The following is a 25547-nucleotide window of genomic DNA, read 5'->3' on the forward strand; positions in this document are numbered from 1 at the left end:
GAAGGCTCTGAGATAACACAAGAGCAGGGAGCTAAGACCCAGAGACAAGAGATTTTTGAGAGTTGAGAGAGGGGGTGGATTTCATTTGGGATTCTATGCTTGTGATGACAGAAATTGTTACAGTCTGGGCATTTGGAAATCCAGTGTGCCATCTGCGGTCATTGAGCTGTTCCGAGGTCAATCTATTTCAAATAAGACAACTAGGATTAATGGAATCTCTAAGTCTGAGAAGGAAAAGAGATTGGAGAAGGCACATGAGGAGTATGCAGAACAAGCTCCAGACGTAAGGGGGGAACACACTGGGAGGGAGATCAAGGATGGGAGAGAGACTGGTAAGTGTCCCGGTGACAAGAATTTCAGTCATGGGTATCTCCAAGTGGACCCAGAGAGTAGCATCCATTTCTATGTGATGGGTGCCCAATAGTGTGAGAGAGGCTGCCTGGCACACAGGCTACACACACTCTAGACAACTCATTTACACATCAACATTGAGTGGCCTCAAGACTGTGTCTCAAACATTCTAACTTCATCTAAAACCAGAAAAATCAGGCTAACAGGAAATAGAGAGCCCAATGTCTTGTCAGCAAGCATTGATTTAATTCTATATAGAACAAACAACCCAATTTAAAAGACATGGAACTGAAACAAGAGTTCAGAAAACATAAAATACAAATGACCAAAAAAGATTCTAAAGTATTCAATCTCTTTAGCAACCAATGGAAATAAACATTAAAGCTTCTTTGATATTTTGTCTTACCCACGAACATAATTTACAACAAATACTGTCCCTTATATGGGTTAAGGGGACCACAGACTGCTGTAGGCCATATGTAAATTAGTCTGGAGGCTTTCTAAAAGTGTAGAAAGAGATCCACAATATTCGAGGATATTGTAGATATTATCAATCCTGGGTATATACATAAAGGCCTACTTATCCTACTAAAGAAATTCTTGAACAACCTTTTCCTTTATTATTAGTTTTTTTTTTATTTTTACTTTTTTTTGTTTTATGTCTATGAGTGTTTTCCCTACATATCTATCTGTGTACCATGTTTGTGCCTTCTGACTGAAGAGGCCAGAGGAGAACACATAACTTCCTAAAACTGGTGTTGCACACTGTTGTAACCCAAAGAGCAGCTGCTTTGACCTGTTAGAGTGCTCCCCAAGAGCAGCAAGTAGTCTTAACCTCTCAGTCACTCCTCAAGCCCCAGAAGCACTTCCAAAAAGATTTATTTATTTTTATGTCAGGTGTTTGAGTGCTTTCCTTATTGTATATGTGTGTATGCCACATGTGTGCCTGGGGCCCAAATACGCTAGAAGAGGAGCTCCTGACTGGATCGACAGATGGTTCTGAGCTACCATATAGGTTCTGGGATTGTTGCAAGGTTTTCTACAAGAGGAGGCAGAATGCCTAATGCCTAGCTCTCTGTCTATCTCCATAAGAAACACTTTAATATGAGGCATGCATGCAAAAAAATATTACACTTTTCAAGAATGAGTATGGAGTCAAATCATTACAAAATAAAAAGATATGAAGCTCTTATTCACATTAGTGACTAGAGAAAACATTAGTGACTCTTCCCTCGCCCAATGCTTCCATGAATAGAAACATCATAAAAGCATCATGTACTGGTCAGCCACAGGACACAGACAAGTGACACTAAATCCACACTATGCTCTACAAGAAACCAAGTACTGAGACTTCATGAGTCATTCCATGATGTTTGTGAGCTGTCAGGGGCTCATTCACACAAGCTTTATGTGTCAGGAAAAAAGTCAGGACTTAATGACCTCTAATTTCCTGAATTTGCTAAGGAATTACTGAGAATAGTGGCCTGACTGTGCACAACATTCTGCCCCTCCTGTTTAGAGAGAGATGGAAAAACTATCAATATTTGCTGACCTTCTACTTTGCCATGGAGGAGATTAATAAGGATGCCAGCCTGCTTCCCAACGTGACCTTGGGTTTCCACCTCTACAATGCCTTTAACTCCCACCGGAGAATCTTGGAGGGCCCTCTGATGTGGCTGTCTGGAAGGAGTGAGTTTATTCCTAACTACAAATGCAAAACTCAACACAAAGCTCTTGGAATCATTGCGGGAACCAGGCCTGAATTTTCAGCTGCAATTGGAACCCTTTTGGAGCTCTACAAAGTTCCACAAGTAAGTTGGCAAAGTTTTGGTATCCATAATCACATAAAAATCTGACCAAAAGAAAATGGAGAAGTTGTTTATGTTTCCTGCTGGTGATTTCAAATGTAAGTGAAAGAATTATGTGGATCCTGGTATGATCAACAGTGGAGTGTGATGAAAAACATGAGCAGTAAATACTGTGGATTTCTAAGAAGATCACTTAGTAATATTCATGATTCTATCTCCAGTCATTGGCAAGATGTACTATGGCAGCTCATAGCTGAGTGCTGTTCATAAGTCAAACATACAACCCAGATAACTAACTGCCCAAGCTGGGGTATAAACATCTTTTAGTTAATCCTGTGTTCAATGACTGATACATAGAAGAATAGTAAGTTTAGGACATGTAAACAAATCTGGGACAATCCTTGGGCCATCACAAATGAAAAATTTCCAAGGAGTTTATTTTTATATTCTGGAAAGTAAATCTAAGAGTACCACTCACAGAGAACATCCACTTAGATACATCCTGACAATTGGCTCTTGCCAGGCACTACTGAAGCAAAGCAACCATTAGTAGGCATCATTGCAAGAAGAGAAAATATTTGGTTAGTGCCTTACTCATGGATAATCAAGATTAGAAAACCAGACAGTGTAAACTGATTATTATCACTCAGTAAATCAATTCTACATTTATTGCATCCTAAAGTATGAAAAAATTATATACACAGGAATTTCCATCTATCTCAGAGATTTGCATTTTACATTAGTTGCTGGGTGATGACTTTGTGAAATCTCTCATTTGGGAAGTATGATGCAACAATGCTTGGTGAAATTCCCCCAAATATTCATGATTTTCTCTTTTCTAACACAAGAGCGAAATCTGTGAAAAAATGTGTTATTTACATGCATGAAGGTAGAGGTTCTAGGGAAGGTGATGTCCTGTGGTCAGTATAAAGCACTTGGTAATGCTTCTGCAGTCTATCTCTACACCCCATACTCTGTTACATTGTTATTGGAACAAGAGAAATCTTGGTGCCTTTAAAATCTAATGTGAACAGAACATTGTTCACTCACTTGCTTCAGAACTCTTAGTAACTTTGGAGCCCATAGTACTTGACAAAGACCATATTCCATCACACAATGAGAGAGAGAAGCTAATATCACAGAAGACAGTCTCCTTACCAACATCCAGTTTCCTGATCCCATTATGTGAATAATGAACTCACTTTCTATCTAAGTGTGAGGACTCCAAACACCTAGAAACTCAGAATCCCCTTTTTTTCTGTTTGCTTCTGCAGGTCACATATGGAACTTTTGATTCTATGCTAAATGACAAAGATACATTCCCATCCCTTTACCAGATGTCTCCTAAAGACACAGCTCTAACCCAAGGGGTGACCTCTCTACTGCTGCACTTTGGCTGGAAGTGGGTAGGGCTCATCGTGTCTGATGATCTGAAAGGAAAGGAGTTCCTCTCTGACCTGAAAGCAGAGATGGTATCTGAAGATATCTGTGTGGCTTTTACAGAAAAACTCCAGGCTAATGGGAATGTTCAGTTAACATCTGAGTTTGGGAAGGTGAATTTGATTCAACATACAAAAGCAAATGTGCATGTATTCTATGGTGATACAGATGACTTAGTATTTTTCTGCGTGCAAAATGAAATCATGAAAGCCAGAAGGAAGGTGTGGATCATGGCAAAGTCCCACTTAGTTTACTTAGTGTCTGTATTCAAGAATCAAAATGATTTGATGGACTTTTTTGAAGGAAGCTTCTCATTTTCAAAGAAGAAAGAGATCCCTGGCTTCAAGCCCTTTCTAGAGGCACTTACACCCTCCTGGTACCCAGGAGATCCTTATTTCTATAAATTCTGGATTGACAATTTTTATTGCTCACCCCCTCCTCTGCTATGTGAAAATAAAAAACCCTGCCCACTGAATACATCCCTAAAGACAAAGCAAGAAATAAATGTGATGATCACTTCTGAGCCTAGCTTTTCCATATGGAATGCAGTGTATGCAGTGGCCCATGCCCTCCATAAAATGCTTTTGAGGACAACAGAAATGGGATCTCATGAAGACACAAACCACGACAGGCTTCTACCCTGGCAGGTAAGCCTATCTCAAAAGCAAGGGAATCACTGGGAACTTATTAGTAGGTGAGGCACTGAGGTCAAACGCACAACACATTTTCATCTTATAGTAAAAATAACTGGGCGGTAGTGGCAACTGCCTTTAATCCCAGCACTTGGAAAGCAGAGCTAGGCAGATCTCTGTGAGTTTGAGGACAGCCTGGCCTACAAAGTGAGTTTGAGGACAGGCTCCAAAGCTACAGAGAGAAACCCTGTCTCAAAAAACCCAAAACAATAAATAAATAAATAAATAAATAAATAAATAAATAAATAAATAAATAAATAAATAAAAAGTAAATAAAATAAAATAAAAATAAAAGGCAAAATGGAAAGGGTTCTTTTATAGTGGGTGTGTATATGTCTGCAATTATGGTGCATATTTGGGCTACTGTAGCTTTGATTTTAAGATACTAAATTTGTACATATTTCAACAAACGTTTTCCTTGTATGAGATGAAGTTCGGTAAAATATCCAAATTCAATGATTGTCAAAATTAGCAAGTTCAATAATAAAAATTTACACAATTTCATGGAATATGTCTGATGCAATCAGATAGAGACATAGTCACCATATCTAATAGCAGCTATTTCACATAAAATATAATATATATTTAACCACCCAAGACCATAGGGAGAAACTTTTATGGAAAATAAAAATAGGCTACCATAACCCCAAAAGTAGCAGAGAAAGAAATTGCCTTTTACAGATTATTTACTCTTAAATAAGATAAAATTAAGGAGATACCATAGACTGTGCTTCCATTATTAAATCTTAGAATACAGATGGTACTCGTGAGGCTAGGCCATGTCTCCTTCTTATAGTGACAAGTGGGTATGTTTGGGCTTAAACCATCCTGATATAAACTTAGGACTCAATTATACATATGAGCCTTGATGTTCCCCTTCAAATAGGTGATCATCAAGAAGTTTGTTGAACAAACTTCATTTTTATTTCATTTTCATTCAGTCGAAGGTTGATAAATAGAAAATGAACTCTGAATGTTTAGTGTACTATGTAGCTTATAGTATTATGGATAATAATAATATTTGACATAGACATGATACAGTTTGTGCACATGGCTTCCAGAGATGTGATATTAGGTAAGTTAGTGTGTCTCTTGTACAGATAACTGAATATCTAAAAAATGGTTCTTTATGAAACGAGTTGTTAACTAGTTAACACAATAATGAATCTCAGAACATAAATTATAAACCCACTACATTAATTTAAATACATAATAAAAATCAAGCTGGAGAGATGGCTCAGCAGTTAGGGGTACTTGATGCTCCTTCAGAGGACCAGAGTTTGGTTGTTAGCACCAACAGGCAGCTCATAGTTGTCTGTAACTCCAGTTCTTAGGAATGTGACACACACTTCTGCTCTCCTAAGGCATCAGGCATACAGTTTATGAATATACATACATCCACATAGGCAATGCACATAATTAAAAATAATACAAATCTAGGATCCAGAGATGGCTTTGAAGTCAGACATAACTGCTGCTCTTGACAAGATGCAGGTTCAGTTCCTAATATCTACATAGCAGCTTACAAATGTCTGCAACTCCACTCCCACTGGATCCAGCACACTCTTCTGGTCTTCACGGGCACCAGGAACATGTGTAGTGCACATAAATATGTCCAGGAAGGAAATTCATACACAAAATAAATTAATATAAAAATATAAGAAATCTTTTTAAAAATATAGCTTAATCACAGAACATTTGGGTTTTATTTTTGACTCCACTGTAGTTCTTATCAAAGATGAAAGACAAAAATTGTGACCCAAACTGAAATAAGGATTGGAGGCAGACAGTGGGTCTCTTTCTAATTTCCTGAAGTAAAAATGGCATACATAATTTCTGCATATTAATATATATTATCAAGAATTTGGAATTTTGCATAAACTCCTGCTAATATTATCAAGTCCAGATACTCTCTCTATCTACATGTGTACATATCTACCTACCAAACCATACACACATAGGTTCATGATGTGCCATAAAGAAGGTAAATATATTAACACCTATAAACCCATAGACTAGTGTTGCTTCCATTTTGTTCCAGATTCACTCTGAAAACATCTATATTTTCTAACTGGAGACATTTTTCTCTTGCTGGGGAGAGACACAGGGCTTTGTTCCCACTAAAACATGGTCCACCCAGCACTATGTTCCACCCCTTAGACAACATTTTTCTTTGTGTTCAGCTACTTCTACATTAATTTCATAGGGAAAAAAGTTCATCTCACTGGAACAAGTGGAGGCAAAAATTGCACAAATGAAGCCTCTTCAAAAGCAAAGCCAGAGTAGGGAGAGAGAAAGAGGATTGCTCTTAGGGACCATAAGTGAGAGATTTGTATGCACTACTCATACCCAATTGATGTCTCTCTCCAGCTTCATCCTTTTCTGAGAAAAATTCAGTTTACAAATGCTGCTGGAGACCAAATATGCTTTGATGAGAACAAGAATCATGTGGAAAAGTATGATATACAAAATTTTATGGGACATAGAAATCATTATTCTTTTCTAGTTAAAGTAGGAGAGTTTGTCTCCAGGAGTCCACAAGATCAAGGCTTATTCATCAATGAAGTTTTGATCAAATGGCCAAGCAACTTCAATCAGGTTTGGCTGAATTTCAACATTTAATATGTAGACAAATATCTGCAAAGATTTATGAGAATTGATTGTGTGATGTCTCTTTGAAATTTTAAATTGTGTTTATATTCTAATTTCTTAGCTCCTGTTGTGAGCTTGTGTGTGAATTCTCATGTATGTCACTGCCTGTGCCCGTTGAGGCAACAGTCAGCATTGATTACCTTCCTCGGTTTTTCTTCATTTTATTTTAAACTTGGTCTCTCTCTGAACCCCTTGCTTTCTGATTTAGATGTACTCAACTAGATAGTTACACCCTGTCTCTATTACTACCATATTGGGAATACAGGAACACAGTTCTGTACCTCACTTTTCTATATTTCCCTTCTGCATAATCAAATTCAGAACCTCATGCTTATATTGCAAGTATGTTAAGTATTGAGCCATCTCCTTAGTTCTGTTTGATATCTTCAATATAGAAATAAACCAATCTTTTGATTTTGACTTTGATATTTGTATAAATATACATATACATGTGCAAGTATATATACATATACACACAAGCACACACATATTGATGGATAATGCTGGTAGATAGAATTAATTTAAACAGAAATTCAATTTGGGTGTGTTCATTCATGCTGCAGTGAATGAATAAATCATAATTCATGACTGTATATATAAGTGTTCGTTTCTGTGTGTATTCATATGCATGCACAAAATCATGATTATACATATATATTTTCCTTATATATGCATGCTGATGCTTAATTTTTCCTCAGTTTAAGACAACTCATACTCAAACATGCCCACATATTTAATAAAGAGGAAATAAATTACCAATGTTTATGCAATTTCTCATTATAACTGATGTTTGTGAGCTGCCTGGATCGTATCCTGGGAGCTGAACTCAGGTTTCTCTGTGAGAGCAGCCTGCACTCTGAACCGCTGAGCTGGTTCTCTAGCCTTATGTACCTATTAATATGTAGATATTTATGAGACAGGCACTGACTTCCAATCATGGCAAGAAGCATGTCTAAGGGAAGGACAGAAATATATTCTTGCATAGACAATTTCCAAAAATATTAACATTAAAGTTGTGTTAGAAATATAGTTGTTTTTAATATAAATATATTTTTTTTCTTTTTTATTATTGAGAAACTTTCTATTCAATTTATATACTAACCACAGATCCCCCTCTCCTCATTCCTCCTGCCCCACAGCATTCCCTCCCAAACCACCCCTCCATTTCTGCTTCCTCCAAGGCAAGCCCTCAAATGAGCAGTCAGAAGAGCCTGGCACATTCAGTAGAGGCAGGTCCAAAGCCCTCCCCCTACACCAAGGTTGTGTAAGGTGTCCCACCATAGGCACTGGGCTCCAAAAAGCCTGATCATGCACCAGGGATGGATCCTGATCCCACTGCCAGGGATCCCCTTAAACAGCTCAACCTATTCAACTATCTCTCCTATGCAGAAGGCCTCGTGTGGTCCATGGGGGCTCCACAGCTATTAGTCCACAGTTCATGAGTTCCCACTAGTTTGCTTGGTTGTCTCTGTATGTTTTCATGTGGTGATCTTGATGCCTCTTGCTCATAGAATCCCTCTTTTCTCTCATCAACTGGACTCCTAGAGCTTGGCCTGGTGCTTGGCTGTGAATCTCTGTACCTGTGTCCATCAGTTACTGGAAAAAGGCTCCCCAGTTTGTTCATGGAGAGCTCATCTATTTCTCCTTCACAGGGTAATCCATGCATTTCTCTTTGGGTCCTCCTTATTATCTAGCTTCTCTGGAGCTATGGGTTGTAGTCTGGTTATCCTTTGCTTTACATCTAGTATCCACTTATGAGTAAGTATATACTGTGTTTTACCTTCTGAATCTGGTTTACCTCACTCAAGGTGTTACTTTCTATTTATATCGATTTTTCTGCAAATCTCCTGTTGTTACTGATTTTTACTGTTGATTAGTACTCCATTATGTATATGTGTCACCTTTTTAAAAATCTGTTCTTCAACTGAGGGGCATCTAGGTTGTTTCCAGGTTCTGGCTTTTATGAATAATGCTGCTATGAACATAGTTGAGCATGTGTCTTTGTGGTATGACTGAACATTCCTTGGGTACATGCCCAAGAGTGGTATAACTGGGTCTTGAGGTAGATTGATACCCAATTTTCTGAGAAACTGCCATGCTGATTTCCACAGTGGTTTTACAAGTTTGCATTCCCACCAAAAGTGTAGGAGTGTTTCCCTTGCTCCATATCCTCTCCAACATAAGCTATTATCAGTGGTTTTTATTATAGCCATTCTGACAGGTGTAAGATGGTTTTGATTTGCATTTCCCTGATGACTAAGGATGTTGAGTAATTTCTTAAATGTCTTTTTAGCCATCTGAGGTACTTCTGTTAAGAATTCTCTGTTTTGCTCTGTAGTCCATTTTCTTTTAAATTGGATTGTTTGGTATTTTGATGTCTAGTTTCTTGAATTCTTTATATATTTTGGATATCAGCCTTCTGTCAGATGTGGGTCTGGTGAAGATCTTTTCACATTCTGTAGGCTGTTGTTTTGTCTTAATGACCTTGTCCTTTGCCCTTCAAAAGCTTTTCAGTTTCAGGAGGTCCCATTTATTAATTGTTGCTGTCAGTGTCTGTGCTGTTGGTGTTATATTTAGGAAGTAGTCTCCTGTGCCAATGCATTTAAGACTACTTGCTATGGGATAATGTTCTTGTACACTGGTTTAATAAAATTCTGATTGGCCAGTAGCCAGGCAGGAAGTATAGGTAGAGTGAGTAGACAAGGGGAATTTTGGGAAGAGGAAAGGCTGAGTCAGGAGTTGCCAGCCAGACACAGAGGAAGCAAGATGACAAGGCAGAACTGAGAAAAGTTACAAGCTACATGACTAAACATAGATAAGAAATATGGGTTAATTTAAGTGTAAGAGCTAGTCAGTAATAAGCCCGAGCTTTTATAAGCAGTTATAATTAATATCACCCTCTGTGTGTTTACTTCAGTGACATGAGTGGGAGAGATTTGTCCCTACCGCCAGCCAGCAGGACACAGGAAAACTTCCAACTACAACTACATTTTACCTTTTCTTCTATCAAGTTCAGTGTAACTGGATTTGTGTTGAGGTCTTTGATCCATTTGGAATTGAGTTTCATGCATGCTAACATTTGGATCTATTTGCAGTCTTCTACATGTTGACATCCAGTTATGCCAGCACCACTTGTTGAAGATGCTTTCTTTTTTTTCTATTGTACAGTTTTGGCTTGTCAAAAATCAGGTGTTCATAGGTTTGTGGATTAATGTCAGGGTCTTCAATTTGATTCCAGTATTCTAATACCATGTTTTATGCCAGTACCAAGTGTTTTTATTACTATAGCTCTATAGTAAAGCTTGAGGTCAGGGATGATGATTATGCCAGGGGTTGCTTTATTGTACAGGATTCTTTTAGCTGCCCTGGGTTTTTTGTTTTTCCATATGTAGTTGAGTATTGTTCTTTCAAGTCTGTGAAGAATTGTATTGAGATTTTGATGGGTATTGCATTTTATCTGTAGATTTCTTTTGGTAAGCTTGCCAGTTTTGCTATGTTAATCCTACCTATCCATGAGCATCGGAGGCTTTCCATTTCCTGATATCTTCTTCAATTTTTTTCAGAGATTTAAAGTTCTTATCATACAGGGCTTTCAATTGCTCAGTTAGTTACCCCAAGGTATTTTATATTATCTGTGGCTGTTGTAAAGGGTGATGTTTCTCTGATTTCTTTCTCAGCCAATTTATCATTTGTATATAAGAGGGCTAATGATTTTTTTTTGAGTTATCTTGAGTTAATCTTTTTTGAGTTAATCATTTCCTTTTTCATGAAGGAAAATTTTTCTTTCATTTTTTTGAATATATTTTCTGTGCCTTTTACTTGGTATTCTTCTATCCCTATTATTCTTAGCTTTGGTCTTTTCATGATGTCCTAGATTTCCTGGACATTTTGTGTTATGATTTTGTTGGATTTAATGTTTTGTTTGACTGATGAAACTATTTCCTCTGTTGTATCTTCAATGCCAGAGAGTCTCTCTTCCATCTCTTACATTCTGTTGTCTGTGCCTGCATCTTTGTTTCCTGTCCATTTACTCAGATTTTCTACTTCTAGCATTCCCTCAGTTTGTGCCTTCTTTATTTTCCCTATTTCAATTTTCAAATCTTGAACTTTTCCTTTACCTGTTTAATTGCCTTTTCTTGGCTTTCTTTAAGGGATTAACTGATTTCTTCCAATTTTTTGTTTGTCTTTTCCTTGATTTTTTTAAGGGAATTTTTTATTTCCATTTAAAGAACTCTATCATCTTCTTAAAATCATTTTTAAGGTCAATTTCTTCTGCCTCTTCTACATTGGGATGTTCAGGTATTACTGACGTAGAACCGCTAGGTTCTGGTGTTGCCATATTGGTCCTTATATTTTTCACTGTATTTTTGCACTGGTGTCTGCTCATCTCTTCCTCATCTTGGTGAATGTGGTGTCTATGCCTGGGGAGCCTTTCTTGGTTCCATTGATACTCTTGGTCCAATGGGAACTCTTGGTCTATTCAGAGCTCTTGTCCAGTCAGTGCACTGGACTGTATATCTCAGGGATCAGCTGTGGTCTTGGAGAGTGTGTTGGTTTGGGAGGTGGGGTTGGGATTTTACTTTACCGGGTCCAGTGAGGGATGGTGGTAGTCTGAACTGCCTGAGGAGACCTGCCTCCTGGCCTCAAACTGGGACTGTAATGGGTGGTGTGGGGGCATAGGGATGTGCCCCTGTGCCCAAAGCCTGGAGGCTGGAGTGATCAGCTATGAGAGCAGATTCACCTCAGAAATATAGTTGTTGAGTGATTAACTAAGAAGGCAATTGATGAAAATTCTAAGTGATGATGTCACTAATGTTTGGAAGAAAAAACATAGCACTGTTTTGAATATGGGGAGTCAAGGATAAAAGTCACAGTAATGGATTATAATTCAGCATCTATGGACTATCAACATATGATGGTGTCAGGAGAAGCTGTGGCCATCCACCGATGGCTACACCCTCTTTTATGGGAAGTGAGAATCAGACTGAATAGTTGTGACTACAAGCTGGGAAGGTAAAGATAGAAATGGATAGAGAAATGTGTCTGGGTTTATATCTGACAATTCAGTTGTCCTATAATTCATACAAGCCAGGATTTCTGGCATGCTGTCTCACAGGAGAGAATATATAGACATCCTACATATTTTACAAAAGCCAGCAGAAGTTAGTCACAGTTGGGACACCATAAAGAAAATTTTGAACTTTCAGCATCGGGAAGTGTGATAACTTCAATTCTACATTCTATACTACCATATGGAGACATCACAATGACTCATAAATATGTACAGTTTTCAGAGTCTGCTTGCAGTTTAAGTAGTTTAGCTTAAAAATATTTTAAGGCTGTGACTGATGCACAAAATTATGATGATTTTTTCTGTGTTGCCCTCAGACTCGTCAATCCCTATGTACACAGAGCTGTGGTCCAGGTTTCTGGAAAATTCTAGAAGACGAAAGATCTGTCTGCTGTTTTTCTTGTATGCTTTGTCCAGAGAGTTACATTTCCAACCAGACAGGTAGAAAATTAATATTTTCCTCAATCTGCTTATGAATGTAGAAGGAGAAAACCAAGACATGATCATGGTGTTGTGATGCAGCATTGTTCTCCATATTTCTTTCACCCACCCCATATTCATTAGTAATCACTGCTGATGCCACACAATGTGTGAACATTTGAGTGGCAGCCCTCATGTTATTGTGTCATCTGTATCCCCACTTCCCCAAACTGCCTTTCATTACATGGTAGTTTTATATCAGCTCTTGCGGTGATCCATGCTATGTACTGCCAGGCAATATGAGGTGTGTAAGTGTCCAGGCTGCATGTGTATTCCTTGAATAAGTGAATACAATGATTCTTTCCTGAAAACAAGTCCTGGACAAGTTCATGTGGGGCTGTTCCCTAAGTGTGCCATACAAAGAATTAAGTTTACAACACATAGAATTGTCATTTGGAATATCAAACATAGTATGAAAAACAAGTCTTTATAAAAGAAGGTACAGCTGCCTGTAGATCTTTGTCTAGGATGCTGGTCAGCCCTGAGATCATATATACAGCTAATATTATATAGACATAACAGGTGGTATTTAGGAATACATGCATGTACATATACACACAAATCAATAATTAATAAAAAAGAGGAATAAATTTAATAGAAAACACGAATATGTTGAGTCCAAGAGAGGGATTAGAGGAAAAATGAGAAGAGAGCTAGTGAGGTAATTACATTACAATTTAAATAATAAAAAATAACATAAAGAAAAATTGGTGAAAGTAAAATATGAAATTCTAACAATGATGACAATCTACTATATAACTACTGGCTTCAATAAAAAACAACACTTAAGCAACTGTATAACAAATGGAATGTGTTATCACAACAAAATGAAAGTCGGGGAGATTAATTAAATAGAATTTAGTTTTGTAAAAGCTAATGTTACCATAGATTAAATTATTGGCAGAGTGCTATGTGATTGTTATCATCATAATGGCAGGATAGCTGGAAATATCTAATTCCTTAGTGGATGTCTTCAGGTAAAGAAAAGGTTATTAAAATAACTTTCTGTTTATTTTGATGTGTGCATGCATATATGTGCCACAGCTCACATAAGGAGGAGAGGACATCTTTGTGGAGCTGGGGCATCTTCCTTGACTTTGACTTGTGTTTAGAGTTTAAACTCAGGTTATCAGGTTTGCATGGTAAGCCCTTTTCTCTACAGAGTTATATTATTATACTAACACCTATTCTGATTCTTAGAGCATTTGCTACATCAAGCATTTGTTTTTTGTTTCCTTTACTTTTGATTTTGAAACTATGATGAAATTGTGTTATTTCTCTTTCCTTGTCCTTGGTGTGAAATGTTTCATATATAACTCATTACTCTCTTTCACATTAACAGACTTTTTTTTTCGTTGATTGGGTTACAATCATATATGTATACACATGAATTACTAATATAACTAACTGTATTGTTCTGTATGACATTACTTGCATATATGTTCTTAGGGCTGACCATTTTATATTGAATGACAAACTGCTCTTCCCTGGGGAAGATCATTTCTCCCCCTCTCAACATTTTGTAGTTGCATCCTGTTCTTTGGGTTGGGTTGGGGCACGTGGTCATTCTCCTGAATACTTTGGCATGTCTGTTGCTGTTGTCCCTGGTCAGTTCCACATATCTAGGTGGTCATGTTGGTAGGACTTATGGGTTCAGCTTATGATGTTACTAGGAGACACAATCTCACAGAAATATCCCTGAACTTTCAATTTTTACCATCTTTCCACACCCTAATCTGAAAATGTTCTGTGAGCTTTGGGTTTGGGAATGGTATTTGTAGCCAGAGCTTTCCTGCCTTGCCCACAGTCAGGACAAAGCTCTGTCTCCCACCAGTCCCACAGCTGCTCAGACCCAGCCAAGTAAACACCGAGACTTATATTGCTTCAAACTGTATGGCCGTAGCAGGCTTCTTGCTAATTGTTCTTATATCTTAAATTAATTCATTTCCACAAATCTATACCCTGCCACATGGCTCCTGGCTTACTGGCATTTTTTCATGTGCTTGTCAGGGTGTTGGCTGGCAGTGAGTCCTTCTGCCTTCCTGTTCTTTTATTTCTCCTCTCTGTTAGTCCCGCCTATACACCCTGCCTAGCCACGGCCAATCAGGTTTTATTTATTGACCAATCAGAACAACTTGACATACAGACCATCCCCCAGCACAGCCAAGTGCAGACCATCTCAGACACCTGCACTCAGGCTTGTGGCCCTAATCATTCTCTATGCGGACCTGCTGGTGCTAGCCATGAGGAAATCAAGAACGGGCTCCCACAGGACATACAGAACATCCCACAGCAGGTATTGGAGATTTATCCACTGGAGATGCCCTCCACAAATCTGCATTTGATTGGTTCATAATGGTTTCATCTGTTGTGAAGAGAAGTTTTCTTGCTGGGGGAGGTGCGTTGAAGACTACAATTATCTGTGGGTATCAAGACAAACATTTACAAATTGTTGTTACAGATTATGCTGGTTTAGTAAGTTAGTAATAATCATGACTTCACTATCACCGAGTACTTAGGTTTCAGGCATTGGAATGGTTTCTTTATTGTTGAGTGGGTCTTGAGTCCTATTTAAAGAGCTGTTGATTACTGTCAAGGTATGCATGCCACTACTGCACACTTAGGGTTTTGTGCTATGCTGGTCATTGATATAGCTCTTAGTGGACATAGCAGGCTAGGACTGTTGGTTGTCTCCATCATTTGGAAGCTTGCATGATGTTTTCTGGTACTGTGTAAGCCAGTCCTCAGGGAAAGGGCATTCATGTAAGTTCTACCTCAAGGGTCTCTGGGCTCTGTTTCTGAAGTACATGGTGTTGTCAGCAGTAGGGACTCACTTTTCAACTCTGCTGGATGAACAAGGGCAACAGTGATAGGCGATATGCTTTGGGATCCCCTTGACCAACCCTGGACAACAACTCCAAAGGAAGCTTCTCATGCCTGGTGTTGGGCTTGTATTCATAGTCTTGTTCTTGGAGAGAGGAGCATCAGCCCAGAGGAGAAAGGTTTACTAGAACTATATGTATCAGTATAAAGAGTATTAATGATATTGTAGAGTTTTTCTAGGTATAGTAATATTATGAGTCTTTGTGGCTTTTCAGACATCCTTACTGATATTTTACCACCTTCACCCTTCTTTTGTATTTACTTCCCTTCCTTTTCCCTAAAGTTCTCCCATCCCATTTTCCTTTTCAGATCACATCACCACATCACTTATTCTGGACATCCTTACTGTTATTTCACTGTCTTCCCTCTTATTTATCACTTGTATTTATCTCCCTCTTACCTTCATGATTAGAGTCTCCCTCTTTTTGCATTTCCACCTTCTGATCATTCCTTCTCTGCTACTCCATTCTGTTATTTCCCAGCTCCTGCAGTGGTCCTGCTCAGTTTCGTGTCTTCTGCAGTTTCTCCAGGACATGTACTCACATCTGAAGATTTGGAGCTAGGAGTCTCAGATGAGAAAGAACACATATTGGTGGGTCAGGGATTTTTGACTCAATATAATCTTTTCTAGTTCCCACCCACATATCCACAATGTTTATGATTTCATTTTTCTTTATACTCAAATGGTTTTCCATGGATTATTTGTATCACAGTTTTATTATCCACTAGATTATTTAGATGTTTTTCTATTTCCTAACTGCTTTAAACAAAGCCGCATCACACATGCAGAGCAGATACCTGTGGAGCAGGATGCGGAGTCCTAGGGACATAAGACAAGGAGTGTTACTGCTGGGCCATATGGCAGAATTACTTTTCCCCATGCTGATTTCCACAGTGGCTGCCCCAGTTACAATCCCACCATAAATGAATGAGGATTTCCTTTTCCTCTGTGTCACTCAAGCACTTGTTGGTTGTTCTGTCGATCTTTATATTCTTCCTGTGGTAACATGAAATCTAAAGCTGTTTTCATTTGTGTTTCCATAATTGCTAAGGATGACAAACTTTTTTGAATTATTTCTTAGCCATTTTATTTTCAACTGAAACTTTCTTTTCAGACCCGAGGATCATTTCTTATAGAATAGGTCATTTGTTTTTTAAAACTTTGTTTTTTTTTTTCACTTCTTTGAATATTCTGGATATCAATTCACTGTCAGATATATACCTGGCAAAGATTCTCTTCCATTATGCAGGCTTTATCCCCACTCAGTTGACTGTTTCTTTGGCTGTAAAGAGTCATTTTATTTCATTAAGTCCTACTTTTCAGTTGTTAGCATTAATTCTTAGTCAAATGGAGTCCTATTCAGAAAGTCTTTTCCTAAACCTGGATCATGGAGACTTTTGATTATGTTTTCTTCTAACAATTTCAGTGTTCCTGTTTTCAGGCTCAGGTCTTTGATCCTTTGGAGTTACAATTTGCAAAGGTGCTAGATATGGGTGTAATTTCATTTTTCTACTTGTGGAACTCCAGTTTTTCAAAGAACATGTCTTCATGATGCTTTCAATTCTCTATCTTGTTTTTAGTGTCTTTATTGAATATTAAATGACTAATCTAACAGGTGCTCAAGTTGGGGTTTTGAATTTATGCATTAGTCTACAGGTATATTTTTCTACCAGTGCCTTTTTTTTTTTACTGTGCCTCTGTAATATATCCTAAAATTCAGAATGGTAATCCTTCTTTCATTGTTATTTTTTATTCAGTATTATTTTGGCCTCCTTGGTGTATTGAATTTGGTACAGTTTTTTTCTATCTGCAATAAATTAGATCAAAATTTTGATTGGGTTTGTATCGAATTTATAAATAGCCTTTTTGGTACAATGTTCATTTTCATAAAGTTAATTCTATCAATCTGTGAACACAAGATGGTATGTTTTTTCTTTTTCTACTGTCTTTTCCTGGTTTCTTCAGAGGTTTAAAATTCTCCTGTCAAAGCTCTTTCCTTCCTTGCTTAGATTTATTCCTAAATAATTTATTTTCTTTAGGAAAATTGTGAATGGGAGTCTGTTCATGATCTCCTTTCTATGTTTGTTGTTATTATATAATAAAAGACATTGATTTGTGCAAGATGATTCTGTATCCTGTGAGATGGCTGTATTTGTTAATCATTTCAAGAATTTTTGTTGTGTATTTTGGGGAGATCTCTAGTGTATAATACCATATCATCTGACCTCTTTCTCTATTTGTATTCTTTTAATTTACTTTTCTTGCCTTATTGCTTCAAGTAATACTCTGAGTAAAATATTGAAAAGGAGTGGGAGTGGTGGACTTAGTTGTCTGATTTCTTACTTCAATGGAATTGCTTTAAGCTTTTCTCCATTGAGAATGATATTGCCTGTGAGTTTCTTATATATTACTTTTATTGTGTTGAGACATGATCCCTCTTTCTGTATATTGTCTAGAACATTTATGATAAAGGCAGTTGAATTTTGTCACCTTTTTTCATCTATTGAGATGTTCATGTAACTTTTGTCTATACAACCATTTATGTGGATTTTACATTTATTGAGTTGAATATGTTGAACTATTCCTACATTTCAGTGATAAGGCCATCTTAGTCCTGGTGTAAATAGTTTTGATGTGAGTCTGTATTCTATTTGCAACCATTTTATTGAGTCTATGTTTATCAGGAATAATGGCATGTGGTTTTCTTGGTTTTTTTTTTGGACCATTCCCTGGTTTTGGTATTAGAATGAAAATGGCTTTCTAAGGGAGCTTGGAATTGATCCTTCTCTTCTATTTTTTAAATATTTTAAGAAGGTCTGACTGTATATGTTCTTTGAATGTCTGGTGGAATTCTGCTGTGAGTTCATCTGGACCTGGACATTTTTATAGCTGGAAGGAATTTATTTTTGTCTCAATCTGCTGTGTATTATGTGTTTGTTTAGCTTGTTGACTTGGTGTTTTTATTTTTGTGTTTGGCCAAATCTAGAAACTTATTCATTTCATATAAGTTTTTAAGAATACTGTAATACAGGTTTTCTTTTCCTTTTTTTTTCTGTCATTGTTATTTAGCCTTTTTTTTCTTTTTTTATATTTTCTTTTTTTTTATTTTACAATACTATTCAGTTCTGCATAATAGCCACAGATTCCCTTGTTCTCTCCGTTCCTGCCCCCCTCCCCTTCCCCCCAGCCTACCCCCCATTCCCACCTCCTCCAGATCAAGGTCTCCCCCGAGGACTGGGATCGACCTGATAGACTCAGTCCAGTCAGGTCCAGTCCCCTCCTCCCAGATTGAGCCAAGCGTCCCTGCATAAGTCCCAGTTTTCAAACAGCTAACTCATGCAACGAGCCCAGGACCTGGTCCCACTGCCTAGATGCCTCCCAAAGAGATAAGCCAATCAACTGTCTCACCTATTCAGAGGGCCTGATCCAGTTGGGGGCCCCTCAGCCTTTGGTTCATAGTTCATGTGTTTCCATTCATTTGGTTATTTGTCCCTGTGCTTTATCCAAGCTTGGTTTCAACAATTCTCGCTCATATAAACCCTCCTCTTTCTCACTAATTAGACTCCCATTGCTCCGCCCGGGGCCTAGCCATGGATGTCTGCATCCAGATTCCTCAGTCCTTGGATGGCGTTTATGGCCCAACTATTAGGGTGTTTGGCCATCCCATCACCAGAGTAGGTCAGTCCCGGCTGTCTCTTGACCATTGCCAACAGTCTTTTGTGAGGGTATCTTTGTGTATTTCTGTGGACCTCTTTAGTTCTTTGTTTCTTCCTTTTCTCATGTGGTCTTCATTTACCATGGTCTCCTATTCCTTGTTCTCCCTCTCTTTTCTTGATCCAGCTAGGATCTCCCGCTCTCTTTCCCTCGACCCTCGCCCTTCATTGATCCCACTCATGTCCAGGTTGTTCATGTAGATCTCATCTATTTTTCTGTGTCTTTTTTGGGGTCCTGTTTTCCAGGTAGCCTCATTGGTGATATGAGTAGCAGTCCAGTCATCCTTGTTCCACATCTAGTATCCTCCTATGAGTGAGTACATGCCATATTTGTCTTTCTGAGTTTGGGTTACCTCACTCAGGATTATTTTTTCTAGATCCATCCATTTGCCTGCAAACCTCATGATGTTATTGTTTTTCTATGCTGAGTAGTATTCCATTGTGTATATGTGCCACAATTTATTTATCCATTCTTCAGTTGAAGGGCATCTAGGTTGTTTCCAGGTTTTGGCTATTACAAACAATGCTGATATGAACATAGCTGAGCAAGTAATCTTGTGGTATGATTGAGCACTTCTTGGGTATATGCCCAGGAGTGGTATAGCTGGATCTTGGGGGAGATTGATTCCCAATTTTCTAAAAAAGCGCCAAGTGAGAAAAGGGCTGTAGAACTAAACAGAGAATTCTCAACAGAGGAAACTCAAATGGCTGAAAGACATTTAAGGAATTGCTCAACGTCCCTAATCATCAGGGAAATGCAAATCAAAACAACTCTGAGATACCACCTTATGCCTGTCAGAATGGCTAAGATCAAAAACACTGAAGACACTTTATGCTGGAGAGGATGTGGAACTAGGGAAACTCTCCTCCACTGCTGGTGGGAATGCAAGCTTGCACAACCACTTTGGAAATCAACATGGCGCTTTCTTTTCCTTTTAAAAACAGTCCATCACAATAGTCTATGTTTCTTGGTGTTTGTTGTAATATTTCCCTGTCATTTCTGATTTCTTCATCTGACTCCTCCATCTCTTTCTTTGGGTTACTTGAGCCAAGTGTCTGTCCTTATTGTTTATCTCCTCAAAGAGTCAGTTCTAAGGTTGGTTGTTTCTTTGTATTGTTTTCTTTGTTTCTATTTCATTGATTTCTGCTCTGATTTTATTCTCTCTTGCCATTTTTTGGTTTGTGTTTGCATTTTTTTCCAATTTTTGAGTTGTATCATTAAGCCATCCACTTGTGTTCCATCTGATACTTTTAATGTAGGCACTTAGAGCTGTAAATTTCCCTTGTAAAACACCTATCAATGTATCCCAGAAGTTTTGTTGTTTTGTGTTTTCATTTTCATTTAGTTCCAGGAATTTTTTTTTTGTTTTTTTGAGACAGGGTTTCTCTATGTACCTTAGTACCTTTCCTGGAACTCACTCTGTAGCCCAGGCTGGCCTTGAACTCACAGAGACCCACCTGCCTCTGCCTCCCAAGTCCTGAGATTAAAGAGTGTGCCACCGCTGCCCAGCTAGTTCCAAGCAATTTTTTTATTTCTGTCTTGATTTCTTCTTTGACTCATTCATCAGTAAGTACTACCTTGTTTTATCTCCAAGAAGTCTGTGTATTTACTAGAGATATATTTGCTGTCAAGTTTAAGTTTTCTTTTATTGGCATAAGATAGGACAGGTATTTCAATCTTTTTGAATTTGTAAATACCTGTTTTGTGTTCCATGATTTGTATTATTTTTGAAGAGCTCCCATGTTTTAAAGAACAGAATAAATTTTCTTTGCAGTTTGTGGGGGATACTATGTAGATATTTGTTGAGTCCATGAAATTTGAGATGTGATCTAATTCTGATATATTTCTCTTTATTTTTTCCCAGATGCCCTGTCTCTTGGATAAAGTGGGCTTTTGGATTCACACTCTATTAGTAGATTGTTGTTACTGTGTTACTAAACACAGCAGTACAATTTTTATAAAATTAGCTGCCCCAGAATTGGATGCATACACGTGTAGAATTGTAATGTCTTTTTTTGATTGCTCTTCCCTTGATTAGAGTGTAGTTTCCTGTTTTACTTTTTCTAATTAGTTTTAAATTAAAATCTACTTTGCCAGATGTTATGGTAGGCATGCATGCTTGCTTCCTGAATGTATGAAACTGGAGTATTTTTTCTATTGTCTCAGTCTAAGGTGGTGTTTATCTTTAAGATCAAGATATGTTTCTTGTAGAGAACAGGCAGATGAATTTTGTTTTATGATCTATTCAGATAGTCCACATTTGCCTTGTATTTTTTCTCTTGTAGCTTTCAACACACCTTCTTATGTTTTTTGTTATAATTAAAATTTATTCTAAAATATTTTTCTTTGTTAGTGTTTTAGTAATAGTATGCTCTATGATTTTCTTTTCTGGTCTTGTCTATTGGTGTACTCTGTGCTTCTTCTATATATTTGGATGTATCTTGCCATCTCCTCCTCTTGGGTAGGCCTTCTTCTCTTTGTTCTATAGCTTTCAAGTGTGTTGTTAAGTTTCTGGTTTGAAAATTCTCTAGTTTCTTTATGCAGGCACTTGGTGCTATGAATCTCTTAGTACAGCTTTCATTGTGTCCCATCAGTTTACCTATGTTGTGTGTTCATTGAATTCTAGGAAGGCTTTAATTTCTTTCTTTATTTCTTCCTTGACCCAGTAGTCATCTTTAGTGAACTGTTCAGTTTCTCCAAGTTTGTAGGCTTTATCTTGCTTAATCCATGGTCGTCTGATAGGATACAGAGAGTTATTTCAATATTTTTATCGCTATGGAGATTTGCCTTGTGCCCAAGTATATGGTCTATTTTGGAGAAGGTTCTATGAGGTGCTGAGAAGAAGATATATTCTCTTGTGTTTGGGTGAAATGTTTTATAGATACCTGATAGGTCCATTTGATTCATAATGTCTGTTAATTCCATTATTTCTTTGTTTAGTTTCTATCTGGGTGGCCTATAAAATGGTGAGAGTGTGGTGTTGAGGTTTCCCACTATTAATATGTGGGGTTCGATGTGTGATGTAAGCTTTAGAAATGTTTCTTTCACAAATGCCACAAATGTGCATTTGAGGCATAGATATTCAAAATCGAGATGTCATCCTGGTGGATTTTTCCCATCATGAACTTCCTTTTCCATCTCTTTTGATTAACTTTTGTTTGAGCCTATGCTGTTACATATTAAGATAGTTCCATTAGCTTGCTTCTTAGGTCTATTTGATTGGAAAATATTTTTTTCAATCATTTACTCAGAGGGAATATCTACCTTAAATGTTGAGGTATGTTTCTTGTATACAACAGAAGGATGGATCCTATTTTATATCCATTCTGATGGATGGATACAAAACGCAGCCAGTGTGTTTTTATTGGGGAATGTAGTCCATTGATTTTGAGAGATATTAATAACCTGTGATTGTAATTGTTGTTATTATGTTGTTGTTGCTGGTGATAGTAGTGTTGTGTGTGTTTGTGTGTATGTGTGTGTTTTCCTTCTTTTGATTTTGTTGATGAAAGATTTACTATTGCTAGTGTATTTGTGGGTGTTATTTAACTTACTTGGGTTAGAATTTTCCTTTGAGTACCATCTATAGGACTGGATTTGTGGGTAGGTATTGTTTAAATTTGAGTTTTGATTTTTAAATCAATGGTGATTGATAGTTTCACTGGGTGTATTAGTCTTGGCTGTCATCTGTTGTCTCTTAACATCTACAAGACATCTGTTTATGCCCTTCTGTGATTTGGAATCTCTGTTGAGAAGTAGTGTGTGATTGTTATAGGCCAGACTTTATATTTTACTTGGCCTTTTCCCCTTGCAGCTTTTAGTAGTCTTTCTTTGTTTTGTACATGTAGTATTTTGATTATTATTTGACACGAGGACTTTATTTTCTGATCTAATCTATTTGTTGTTGTGTGTTTTTTCTAAGATTCTAGTACCTTTAGAGGCATGTCCTACTTGAAGTAATGGAAATTTTCTTCTATGATTTTATTAAATGTATTTTCTAGGTTTTTATGATGAGATTCTTCTCCTTTTTCTTTTCTGATTATTGCTAGATTTGGTCATTTCACAGTGTCCCAGATTTCCTTGATGTTTTGTGTTAAGAGTTTTTTAGATTGAGTATTTTCTTTGCCTAATGAAACTACTTCTTTTGCATTCCACATCTTGTATCTCTTGCATTCTGTTGGTGCTGCTTGTATCTGTAGTTCACGTTTGCTCAGATTGTTTTTTTTTTCTCAAAATTATTAAGTTTGTGGTTTTGCTATTGCTTCTATTTCAATTTTGATGTCATGGATACTTTTCTTCACTTGCTTGTTTTATTCTTGGCTTTCTTGACATTCTTTAAGGGATTTGTTCATTTCATCTTATTTTTCAATTAACTTTTCATCAATTTATTTAAAGGAATTTTTCATTTCTTCCTTAAGGACTTCTATCGTATTCAATAAAGTTATTTCAAGGTATTTTTCTTTTGCTTTGGCAATGTTGAAATATTCAGGTCTTGATATCACAGGATGGATCGGCTCTTGTGGGGTCATATTGCCTTAGCTGTTTTTTTATTTTATTTTTTCACTGGCATTTAGGCATCTGGGTTTGGAATGATTAGTTCTAGTCCCTGAATTCAAAGTTACTCTTCATTCATTGTGTGTTTTCTTTCTTGGTTTCTGTTTGCTCTTTAGTTTTCTAGTCTTTGTGGCCTGGATTTCTGGCAGCTGGTCTGACCTCAGGTCTAGTTAGGAATCCCTGTACAAGTTGGAAGTTGTCCTTCTGGCTGTTAGCTTGACATTTGGTATAACATGGAATCACTGTTCTGACTGGTTTGGCCTGCATCTGTGATGGGGAATACCTTTCTGTATGCTGTCAATGTGTTGCTCTGAGTGGTTGATAAATAAAATACTGATTGGCCCATAGCCAGGCAGGTAGTATAGGTGGGATAAACTGACAAGAAGAATTCTAGGAAGAGGAAGGCTGAGTCAGCAGAAGCCAGCCCACAGTCCAGGGAGCAACAGGTAAAGCCACCGAACATGTGGCAACATGAAGATTAACAAGAATGGGCTGAGTCCAAGTGTAAGAGCTGGTCAATGGTAGGCCTGAGTTAATGGCCATACAGTTATAATTAATATAAGCCTCTGTGTGTTTACTTGGGGGACAGAAGTAGGAGAGATTTGTCCCTACCACCAGCAGGCTGGGACACACACAAAAAATTTTCTGACTACATACCTAAGCAGTTGAAGTCTGATAAAGCTGGTGTGGCTTAAATTTAGAATCCTTTAAAGGATTTATTGACAGTTTTACTTCAATTGAACGAGTAGATTACAATTTTATTTTCATTGCCTTAGACAACAAGAATAAACTTGTCACCTCATGGCATATCATGAGGTATTCATGGCAGATATTAGGAAGGAGATGTCTAAAGAGTTAGTGTCCTTCTTGACATGAATGTAAGGCAGAATGAACAAGGCTACACACAACCTCAGTGCTCTTCATGGTAGAAGTACAAAATGTAAATAATTATAGAAGCTTAAATATTGATTCATTTCCTCCCATAGATCAGCAGGAGTGTATCCCTTGCCCACTTCAAGAGTATTCAAATCCTGAAAGAAACAACTGCCTTCCCAAGTCAGTGACATTCCTGTCCTTTGAGGATTCTCTGGGCAGGGCTCTGGCTTGCACAGCTCTGTGCTTCTCTGTCAGCACAGCTGTAGTTTTGGGGATCTTTCTCAAACACCAAGACTCACCCATTGTTAAGGCCAATAACCGGACACTCAGCTTCATCCTGCTCATCTCCCTCCTCTTCTGCTTTCTATGTTCCTTTCTCTTCATTGGCCACCCAAGCACAGCCTCCTGCATATTGCAGCAAATTGCATTTGCACTTGTGTTCACTCTGGCTCTTTCCACTGTTTTGGCCAAAACTATAACTGTAATTCTGGCCTTTAGAGCCCTGAAGCCAGGAAGGACAATGAGAAGGCTGCTTGTCTCAGGCATCCATAACTCTGTCATCCCCATCTGTGTTTTGATCCAGTTTATTCTTCTTGGAGTCTGGCTGGGAACCTCGCCTCCCTATATTGAGGCAGATGCACACTCTGAACAGAGTCACATTATCATTTTGTGCAACAAGGGCTCACTTACTGCTTTCTACTATGTGCTGGGATACTTGGGGATCCTGGCCCTAGGGAGCTTCATTCTGGCTTTCCTGGCCAGGAACCTGCCTGACACATACAATGAAGCCAAGTTCCTGACATTCAGCATGCTGGTGTTCTGTAGTGTCTGGGTCACCTTCCTCCCTGTCTACCACAGCACCAAGGACAAGGCCATGGTGGCTGTGGAAAGTCTTCTCCATCTTGACTTCCAGTGCAGGGCTGCTAGGATGCATCTTTTTCCCAAAGTGCTATATTATTCTTGTTAAACCTGATGAAAACTCTTTGAAATATTTTAAGAACAAAATACAATCCAGAAAAAATTGA

General features: G+C 37.8%; 1 pseudogene across 1 annotated transcript in view; it reads left to right on the forward strand.

Moving 5' to 3' along the window:
• Positions 1-25547, forward strand: part of LOC102906510 (vomeronasal type-2 receptor 116-like) — a 37295-nt pseudogene extending 11748 nt beyond the window's left edge. Inside the window, exons 2-6 of the transcript XR_013047583.1 lie at positions 1871-2162; positions 3434-4246; positions 6662-6889; positions 12332-12455; positions 24633-25547. The product of XR_013047583.1 is annotated as a vomeronasal type-2 receptor 116-like (transcript). The remainder of the gene's footprint in view (positions 1-1870; positions 2163-3433; positions 4247-6661; positions 6890-12331; positions 12456-24632) is intronic.

This window comes from Peromyscus maniculatus, chromosome 23 (genome assembly GCF_049852395.1).
Source record: "Peromyscus maniculatus bairdii isolate BWxNUB_F1_BW_parent chromosome 23, HU_Pman_BW_mat_3.1, whole genome shotgun sequence".
In the NCBI taxonomy this organism is placed as follows: Eukaryota; Metazoa; Chordata; class Mammalia; order Rodentia; family Cricetidae; genus Peromyscus; species Peromyscus maniculatus.